This window comes from Anser anser (genome assembly GCF_964211835.1).
Source record: "Anser anser genome assembly, chromosome: 2".
In the NCBI taxonomy this organism is placed as follows: Eukaryota; Metazoa; Chordata; class Aves; order Anseriformes; family Anatidae; genus Anser; species Anser anser.
The window spans coordinates 134967280-134978079 of NC_139721.1; positions in this window are offsets into that span (position 1 = coordinate 134967280).

Consider the following 10800-nt stretch of genomic DNA (forward strand, 5'->3'; position numbering starts at 1 on the left):
TTAAAGAGGACTGGCCCCAGCACTGAGCCCTGGGGGACTCCACTAGTAACCGGCCTCCAACTGGATTTGGCTCCATTCACCACAACTCTTTGGGCCCGGCCATCCAGCCAGTTTTTAACCCAACAAAGCGTACGCCAGTCCAAGCCACGAGCAGCCAGTTTCTTGAGGAGAATGTTGTGGGAAACGGTGTCAAAAGCCTTACTGAAGTCAAGGTAGATCACATCCACAGCCTTCCCCTCATCCACCAAGCGCGTCACTTGGTCATAGAAGGAGATCAGGTTCGTCAAGCAGGACCTACCTTTCATAAACCCATGCTGACTGGGCCTGATCGCCTGGTTACCCTGCAAGTGCCGCGTGATGACACTCAAGATAATCTGCTCCATGAGCTTCCCTGGCACTGAGGTTAAGCTAACAGGCCAAGCTAACAGGGTAATATAACCATTACCACCAGCTGTCTGTCACAAATTCTGTGGGGAGAAAAGAGATAAAACAGAAAGGAGAATTACATCATCTACATTTTCAAAGGAGAACTATTTTTATTTTGCCAACCTATAATTTGTTAGAAATGTTGTAATGTGTACTTGATATTATTTACTTATTTATTTATATAATTACGATTCTGCTTAAAATAAAATTAAACATATACATTTTACTTATAGAAAATTAGTATGCTGGTAAAAAGGATACAAAAAGAAAGACACCAAAATTAAAAAGCAACAAGTAACTGTGCAAAATTTTCTTGTCCATGCCCTTAGCTTGCTTTTGGGATCAGTTAAGAGTTTTTCTCTTTAAACAGTAAATGTTTTGCAATTCTCTTTTAATAAGAACACCAATGGTTAAGATGACAATGATATAATATTGCAATAGTTCCTGGAAATATCAGTAATGCCCAGGACCCTGCTGTGACAGGGCTATACAAGCAAGTCAATATAGAATACAAATAGACTCTTCTTAAGCCTGTTTCTGATAGCAATGATGTTGCAGTGATGCTGCAGAGAGGGATATACATTTATCTCAGAGTTCACACTTGGATTAAGGAACGTCATAATTTACGTGTTTAAAGATTGTGATGGGTTTACCCTGATGGGCAGCTAAACTACACCACAACCACTCTTTCACCCTCTTCAGAAGAAGAATAGGGGGAGAAGGAAGTATGCTGGAAAGAAAAAAGAATTGCAGGTTGATGTAAGGACAATTTAATTAAAGGGAAAAGGAAGAGAGAAAAAAAAAAAAAAAGGCTAACCAGAAACACAGAGAGAAAATAAAATATTCTCCACTTCCCATCAACAAGCGACGTTTGGCTACATCCCAGACCTCAATACATGTAGTGGTTGTTTGGGAGTACAGACATCTTCATATCAAGAACCCCTCCTCTCCTTCCCATTTCTCAGCTTTTATTGTCAATTGTGACATCATATGGCATGGAATATCCCTTTGGTGGGTTTAGGTCACCTGCCCTCATGATGTTCTGTCCCCACCCCCTAGTCTACTGGATCTTGGGGTAGTTTGGAGGGAGACTTGGTGCTGTGCCAGCACTGATCAGCAATAGACAAAACATTGGTGTGGTACCAACGCTGTTGTAGCTACAAGTACAAAGTACAGCACTGTATGGGCTTCTGCAGGGAAAGTTAACTCCATTCCAGCCAGACCCATTACACAGATGTCAGATGTTCCCTTTCTGTACACTTTGATAGGAGTCTTTGATGCTATTTGACAGTAGAAACCAGCCAGCTCGAGAGGTCCACAAGCACACAACTTTTATTCTCTCTTCATTGCCATCTTGGAAAGCTGTGGACAAGACATGTCTCAAAGAGCTCACCTGCCCATGCTCAGGAACTCTGTCATAGCACATGAAGCTTCCTAAAGAAATATCAGAAATGACTGACACTATTTGAACACAGAAACTGTAAAGACACAGGCAAGAAGAGGTTTTTTAACTAGCATTCAAATAACCATCATTATAGATGCATAGGTGCTTAACATTTAAAGGAAAACAAAAAATGTTGTTTTTTTTTTTTTTTTTTTTTTCTAATAGACTGAGAAGTGCTAACGCCTACTAAAAAAAAACAAGCTCCTTGTTCCATGACCATCTATTTTTTCATGTAACTGGTGGCTTAAGAGAATTCCCCTGTCTCTGCTGGGATATCATAACTTTTGAGCCTGCCTTAAGTACAGCTTCAGTCTGATTCTTTTCCTTTACCATTTTTAAGAGTCCAAAACCAACACACCTACTTCTTATTTTTCCTAATTTTTGCTTATGCTGTTCATCTGTCCAATTTGGTACATTCCCTCTTTTTTTGTCTAGATTTTAGTTCTGCTATTTCAGACCAAACTATTCACAAAATCAGAGAATCACAGAATGGGTGAGGCTGGAAGGGACCTCTGGAGATCATCTGGTCCAACCCTCCTGCCAAGCAGGGTCACCCACCACACATTGCACAGGATGGCATCCAGACAGGTTTTGAAAATATCTAAAGAACGAGACTCCACAAAATCTCTGGGCAACCTTTGCCAGTGCTCTGTCACCCTTACAATAAATAAATGTCTTCTCATATTCAGCCAGAAATTCCTGTGTTTCAGTTTGTGCCCATTGCCTCTTGTCCTGTTGCTGGGCACCACTGAAGAGAGTCTGGCCCCATCCTCTTGACACCCTCCCTTCAAATATTTGTATACGTCGATAAGATCCCCTCTCAACCTTCTCTTCTCCAAGATAAACAGGCCAAGCTCTCTCAGCCTGTCCTCGTATGAGAGATGCTCCAGCTTGCTAATCATCTTCGTAGCCCTCTGCTGGACTCATTCCAGGAGCTCCATGTCCCTCTTCTACTGGGGAGCCCAGCACTGGACACAGAACCCCAGGTGTGGCCTCACCAGTGTTGAGTAGAGGGTGAGGGTCACCTCCCTCGACGTGCTGGCAACACTTTTCCGAATGCAGCCCAGGATACCGTTGGCCTTCTTGGCCACAAGGACACATTGCTGACTCATGGTCAGCCTGCTGTCCACTAGGACTCCCAGGTTGTTCTCCACAGGGCTGCACTCCACCAGGTCAGCCCCCAGCCTGTACTGGTGCATGGGGTTATTCCTCCCTAGGTGCAGGACCCTGCACTTGCCGTTGTTGAATTTCATGAAGTTCCTCACCACCCAATGCTCCAGCCTGTCCAGGACCCTCTGAATGGAAGCACAGCCCTCTGGGGTATCAGACACTCCTCCCAGTTTTGTGTCATTCTTCAGCGTATGTATGACACTGGAATTAATATTCATGAGTTGTTAGGTGGGGTTGGGTTTGTTAGTTTGTTTTTGAGGTGGAAGGAAATGTAAACATAGTCTGGTATACAGTGAAGAGGGAACCTGAGGTTATGCAGACATCAAGCAGCCCATGGCATCATGACCATTCAACAACAAAACACAGATTCTGATAAGGAAGGTAGGCTTGGAATTTAAAAAGGGAGGAAAAAAATAACAACAACAACAAAAAAACTAAGATGCAGTGCAATATCTGGAGAGAGGAAAGATTACTTCCCTAAATATTAAGGATATGGCTAGAATATTGCTGGAGCTTAAAAAGTCTACCATGGTTTCTAGGCTTGTCTGTGCCAAACACCTCTTTCTGAGAAGGCAGATAATCATTTTTTTTTTGTTTGTTTGGTTGGTTGTTTTTCTTTTGTCTCTGCAGCCCTCTATAATCTATCTATCCTATAATGCCAGAAGTATGCTTAGCTTTTTTTCTTTTTTTAGGGGGAGAGATGGATTGGGAGAGGATAGAGGGAGGGGCTCCCAATGCTTTTTTGGAATGGGAAATTGTCTTCCTACCTCCTTTAAAGGCTCTTCATATGACATAACATCAGTCAAGCTTTTTTATTATTATTATTTTTTTTTATTTTCACTGAAGATTAGAGGCAATGAAATCTCTTTTTCTCCTCTCTGCTAAAAAAAAAAAAAAAAAAGTTGAATTTATCTGAAAGGATACTTGTGGTGAACAGTTACAAATTCCAGCTCTTACTTGTTTCAAAGTTGAGGTCAGAATAAAACAGAGATTATAAGACTCTAAATACTTATAACAAGACCTTGAAAACACACCTTGAATTATATATAGGCAGACGGTTGAGTTTGCATGAGTCCTGCAGCAAAAAGGTCCTTGAGCAGTCATGCTGCTGTATTCAACATTAGTTGCAATCTGTAAGTGGTTTTCAAGGGTAACTCCAAATAAAACACTTTAGGGTGATACAGCCTGGAGACAAAAAAACAAAACAAAACAAAACAAAACAAAACAAAAAACAGCTGAGAGACAGAAAGATATAAAGACAGACTCTACCTTTAAAAATGACCAGATGATTCTTGAGTTGTCTACTTAAATAATTTCCATAATAAAGTAATAGCAAGAAGTGCAGCAGTGACAATAGCAGGCACTTTTAGCTTATTTCTAACATTTATCCTAAACTTAATGCCTCGAGATTCTAGTGTTCAACTCCTATATTTCTTGCTCAGAAGTTCTTAATTTCAGAAAATTTTTTCCTTAGGCAAAACTGCCCATCCGCATACAGTGTCAAATCCAGGAAAAGAAGTTCAAGTATGCAACATATTGAACTATTTTCTTTTATAAACCCCTTTAAAAGCCTTCATGCAGAGACACCACAAACTTTTGTTTCTAAAGTGTCTTTTGAGAATAAATGCTTTTCTCATCCGTTCTCACTTTCTTTTTTTGTCTTTCAGAAGTTGGTTATTTTGTTTCCTTTGTCTTTTTATAGTCTCAGATTTTTGTTATCTATTAACTTTCTGTTGGAATTCATAGAATCATAGAATGATTCTACGAATTCAAGAATGCATTAATGCATAGATGAATGATGACAGAAGATGATAGAATTCAAGATGGACTGAAAAAAATTGAAAATCCTTACATTGTTTATACACAGAATCACAGAAAAAAAAAAAAAGAGAGAGAGAAAGAGAGAGAGAGAGAGAGAGAGAGAGGATCTCCTAGGGCTTAGGCATTAACATTGTGCTTAAAACAAGTATAAAACATACATTAGCTGCATTCCGTCTCCTACACGTTTTTGGAAAGCTGAGTCCAGACTTCCAGGTGAGCTTTGTTCTACTGAAGTGCTCCAATAATTTTTAAGAAAGTAAGCCTCAAAAATTTCTCTGCCTTGCAAAGAACTTGAAAGAAAAAGTTGGGGTTACTGAGTTCTTTTAAGTATCTTCAATATAACTCTTCAATAACATTTCTTTTGTTACACTGAGGAATTTCACTCATTTTGAAATTTTAGGTCACATTTTTTGAAACCTGTTCACTTCTGTCATTCCAAGAAGGTACACTATCAAATCACACAAATGGAAGTTTCAACAGACATCATTACTTTTACATTTGTACAAGTAATACGGTAGATTTACTAGCAATTTTTGAAGAATTGTCATAAATGATTAGAATTAAACTAATTGCAATAAATGCAGTAGTCCTTGGATTTGATAATGTCTCTTGACATGTTTGCTCATTCAAAAAGTGCATTAATTAGCAGTGAGCCTCTCACTATCTGTGTGAATTAGCAAGATTATACTATGATCTTGTTATTTAAATGTACAAGTAGCAAAGAATAAAAAATAAGACATTGGTGAGTTTTCACAGTAAATTTTGTCGATAAAATATGTCAGAGTGGAAACGCTAATGAAATTCAAAAAAATTTTGAGACAGGAAATAGCTTTAACAAGTAGTACCTCACAAGACACTTTCCCAGAACTCAAGGTTGTTTTTAAAGTATCATTTTTACAATCCTGTAGTTAACCATGTCTGCTTGACTGTCATGGTCAAACTTAAATTCAAATTATATTTAATTAAAAATGGTTTTCCTTTAGTAACGTTGGATCACATTGTCACATTTAAGATTTTTTCTCTATTTTCTTCTTTTGATTGCAGCTCCAGTAAATTCAATAGATATGATGAGGACTTTTCTAAATATTACTAGTGTTTTGTGTGTTATGAAAAATAATGCCAAGATATTTTTTTCCCATTTTTTGAGTAGTCTAACTTCACAATTCAATCGCAATTTCCACTGAAAATTCGTGGAAGGAAAATTGTGGAGAACGAACAAAAAGGAAAGTGTGTTAGCTAGCTAGAAGACAATTGAAGATGCAGAACACATATGAAATCAGTGTCATTAATATTTACTCATATTTTCCAACTATGTCCCCAAATTTATTCATCAACAACTACATTTTATGCTGCCTTAGTTAGTTACTTATTATGAGCCAGAACACCTTACCACCCAGAAAATCCTTTCCTCAAGACACAGTTAGAAATGGAATTCAGCTCCTTGTCCACTTTCAAATATCTCTTACTTGTCTTGCTCTCATGTGTTAATAAGCCTGGTTTTCTTCAATTTCTTGATACATTGTGTATGCTTCTTTTGCTCTTTATGATATGATGCTTTTTTACTCTTTTTGCTGATTTGCTTCTACTTTTATCTTTATAAATCCTAACTGATCAGAATTTGTTGCTACCATTGTTCCATTCTTCCCATATAGCTTTAGATCTTATAGCAGTTCCTTTTTAAACAATATTAGCACCTTTATCTTAAACAAGAAGAAATGAAGTACATATTATTCTTATAGGCATCTACTACATCATCATAATGATTCCTTTCCCCATCCCTCCTCATCTTTTCAAGATTCAAGGATCAAAATGTTTCTGTGCTTTTCAACTCATTAGAATTCTTATTTTGTGTGATGTATATTGCTGGGTACTTTTTGTGAAGGCATGTTTGACAACTAAATAAGTAACTGTCCAATATTAATGCCTGTTTTTTCTCCTTTCTATTCATATGTTCCTTGTTCAAATGTGTACACACACATATATATAAACATATATATGTTTTCGGTCTGGTTCATTAAAAAAAAAGTTTTGAATAATTAATGCAGAATTGGAATTGGTTGACAAATTTGACAATTTATGAGATTATTCAGTACTATACAACGATAAAAGACTCCTTTAAAGTGTAGATGTTACTTGAACTACTTTAAAAGGGATTCAGGAAACTCAGTCCACACAGTCCATCCAGAGTTTTTTCTCCTGTGTGGAAACAAATCTTTTTGGCTTCATTGTACAAGTAGTGTTGTGGTTCCCACTGGGAAAGACACTTCTGGCCAGTCAATGAAGCATACTTCTAAAGTATTAAGACAGGATTGTCTAATAATAAGATTCTCTTTGTGCCAGTGAAGACTGGCTAATGGTTGATCCTGGATCAGGATCAACCTGGATCCTGGATCCTCGGACTCCCCAGTAGATTTACTATAATTTGTAAAGTGACATATTCACTCTATATAAGAAATAATGTCACATTGTACATGGTTTGGTGGTATCTGCTCTACACAGCTCCATACCCTTGTCCTAGACCTCCTTTGCAGTCTTGGCTATCCACAGAAGCCTTTTTGCCATGCCTGAGATCTTGTAATGAATACCCTCCACACATGGTGTCACAAGCACTAGTTTGGTGGCCACAGGACCCTGCTTGCATTGTCTTAGACATTTTAAACTGAAACCCAGCAGTGTTTATGCTGGGTTATGGGTTGTGCTAAACACACCATAAAAGCCACATGGGGATCAAAAAAGAGATGGGCAGAGCATTAGGTAGTGTGAACATTTGCAGTGAAGACTGTGGATAATGATCCACTCTGCATCATTTCACCCAGGGACTATTTCTTGGAAAGGAAAGCAGTACAACGGTAGGCAGATGAACTGATTCCAGTACTATAGTTCCTATTCATTTTAAAGAAGGAGAGAGGAGTGTATCAGTATCTAGCTGGAGGTGTGTTTACAGTCATGTTAGATGTGCTTTAATTCATAAAAAGGTCCTATTTACTGCATAGATTTCTGCTCAATAGTGAAAGGTATTTTTCCAAAGTCACCTAAATGGCTTTTTACATGTATAGATATGCAGACTTCTTCATTTTTCCCAGGCCACTGTGTGAATAGCCCTATGTATCTGAGTTTAAGTTGTGTTATATAAATATACATATACACATATGCATACACATATGCATAAATACATACACGTACACATACACATACACATACACATATACATATACTTAGCAACATTTTCTGCTTGCTGGGAGAAAATACCTGGCACATTTTTCTGTAAAAATAGACAGATTTTCACTGCACAGATCTCCACAGGGTGAGGGGAAAAACAGAGTTCCTATTTGGAATCAGCTTGACTTAATTGCTACATAATGCGTCCATAGAAGCATGGAGCAAACTTGCTTGTTCCCAGGACTTTCTATTTACTATACTAGCTCCTATAAATTGCAATGCAGTAACTAACACTTTTTGTGGCAGATCTACAGCTTACTCAGTACTTATTTTGAGTGATGCTTGTGTATGTGCAGGGGAACAGATGTGTCCTTTCCAAATGTTAATGAAGAATTGCCATGGATAGTAATTCATGAATGGTTTCCATAACAGAAGCCTCAGTCCCTTTAAAAAATTATTTGCCATCCTTGCAGTAACTGGCAAGACAAGTACACACATGGGGCATTTATTTTCTTCTCAATACCATAAGTTAAGGACAAAGGTTCAGACTTCACTTTGCACTCTCTTTGTTAGCTTAACACAGGACAATTCAGAGTGTAAAGGGGGAGAAATGTTCATTTTTGTCACTCGCAATTGTATCAGTGGTGGTCAAAGAGTGATAGAGGCCAGAATACTTGATAATTTGCCTGCAGTGATGCTTGTACTCCTTGGGAGTTGTTTGAATTAAACACTGCCAACCAGGGAAAAATCAATAAAGTTGTTTAAATGGTTTCACAGGGGCCTTTGTGATGATTGAATATTACTCTTCTTACAAGACCAATAGCGGTTTTATTTATCCTTTTTTTTTTTTTTTTTCCAGTGCATGACCAGTAACTAAAGTTATTCAGACTGAGAGTTCAAATGAAGGCTGAAGGTGTTCTCTCCTTACTGTCTTCTTCTTCTGACAAATAGTTTTCATTTCCTTTTTTTTTTCTTTAACTGAACTAGAACAAATCAATAAACCTCCCAGAAGCAGCAACATTAACATTCCAAATCATCCCTATTTCCAGCTAAATCTGCAGAAAAGAAAGGGCAAGAGCAACACTGATTTACACCAGTTGAGGATCTACTCCAACATTTCTTTGGGTCAGATGACATTCAATCAATTTGCCCATGGAATAACGTACTGTACAAAAAGAACTGCAAACAATACAGTTTTTCGGTGTATGCAATAAGATTTTATATGTATAATATGCCTTAGGCTTATTTTAATGATAAATAGCAGGTTAAAGAATTTAATAGAAAATAATTCAGCATCCATAGCTGTTCTTTATAAAGGACATGGAAAATAAATAAATAAAAAATGAAAAAAGAATGGTTTAACTACTCATTTAGAAAAAGTAATAAATCTGAGAAAATTTGCAGCATGTACGTATGCAGAGTTACTTCATTCAGCTGAAGAGGCAGGAAGGTTTGTTTTTTTTTTTTTTTTAAAGCTTGTTCTTTGAAAGTTGAAATAAACATCAGTCTTGCCCTAACAATATGTCAGCTAAATGAGTACCAGTTTCTGGTATTGTTAGCATGGATTTACTACGCAATGTTTATAGTAGTCAAACCAGTGGCAGCTGTCTGCACTGTTTATATCATTGTTATTATATACACATATAATATATATATTACTATTATACATATGTTTATGTATATAAGATCTGAAAGTAGCAGCATGAATTACCATCATCAGTTGAAATGTCCCTTTCACTCTCCTGTGGAAATGTGTTCTATTATATACAAGTTTTCGTTCATATCTTTTGAAATGTTTTATCTGCCTTATGCATTTTTCTCTGAAGTCTTTTTTTTTATTATTATTAATATCATTATTTTTTCTGCTAAAAATCACATTTGAAGCAGAAAAAGAGTAGATAAAATGGGGTCAGGGGAAGCAGGACTGCTGGCTCTCATAACTTTGCTTTGCCACTGTTCAACCATTAGCATATGCCTTGATTTCCTTGCTAAAACAATTAAGGTAACAACAATTGCTAACTATAGAAATGCTTTGAGACTTTATTAACAGTTACAGTTTTTAAAACCTTCATTACAAATTCTCTAGTGTGAATGAATGATACATTTTAGAGTAATAATGTAGTAAAATATGCCAACACAGGAAACAAAGAAAAAATAATAATAAAAAAGAACTCATTTCAAGTCTTTACAGTGTGTTTTTTTTTTCAAAGTTTTGGGAGATGACACTGTAGAACTAGTTGTCACAGGTATTTTTGTTATGTTCCCCTCCCCACAGTGAACTCTCAGTCAAACTGATATACTTTTCTACTGGAGAACATAACTTGGTACTTTAATATACAGAGTATATATTTGTACAGCCTCTCTCCCTCTTTTTCTTCTCTAAAGAAATGTGGAAGTTAGGATATATAGTTCATATTCAGTATACATATCTGTGGCTCTATGCCAGATTGTTGTTATTGTTTTCTTTTTTCTTTTCTTTTCTTTTCTTTTCTTTTCTTTTCTTTTCTTTTCTTTTCTTTTCTTTTCTTTTCTTTTCTTTTCTTTTCTTTTCTTTTCTTTTCTTTTCTTTTCTTTTCTTTTCTTTTCTTTTCTTTTCTTTTCTTTTCTTTTCTTTTCTTTTCTTTTCTTTTCTTTTCTTCCTCTCCTCTCCTCTCCTCTCCTCTCCTCTCCTCTCCTCTCCTCTCCTCTCCTCTCCTCTCCTCTCCTCTCCTCTCCTCTCGTCTCCTCTCCTCTCCTCTCCTCTCCTCTCCTCTCCTCTCCTCTCCTCTCCTCTCCTCTCC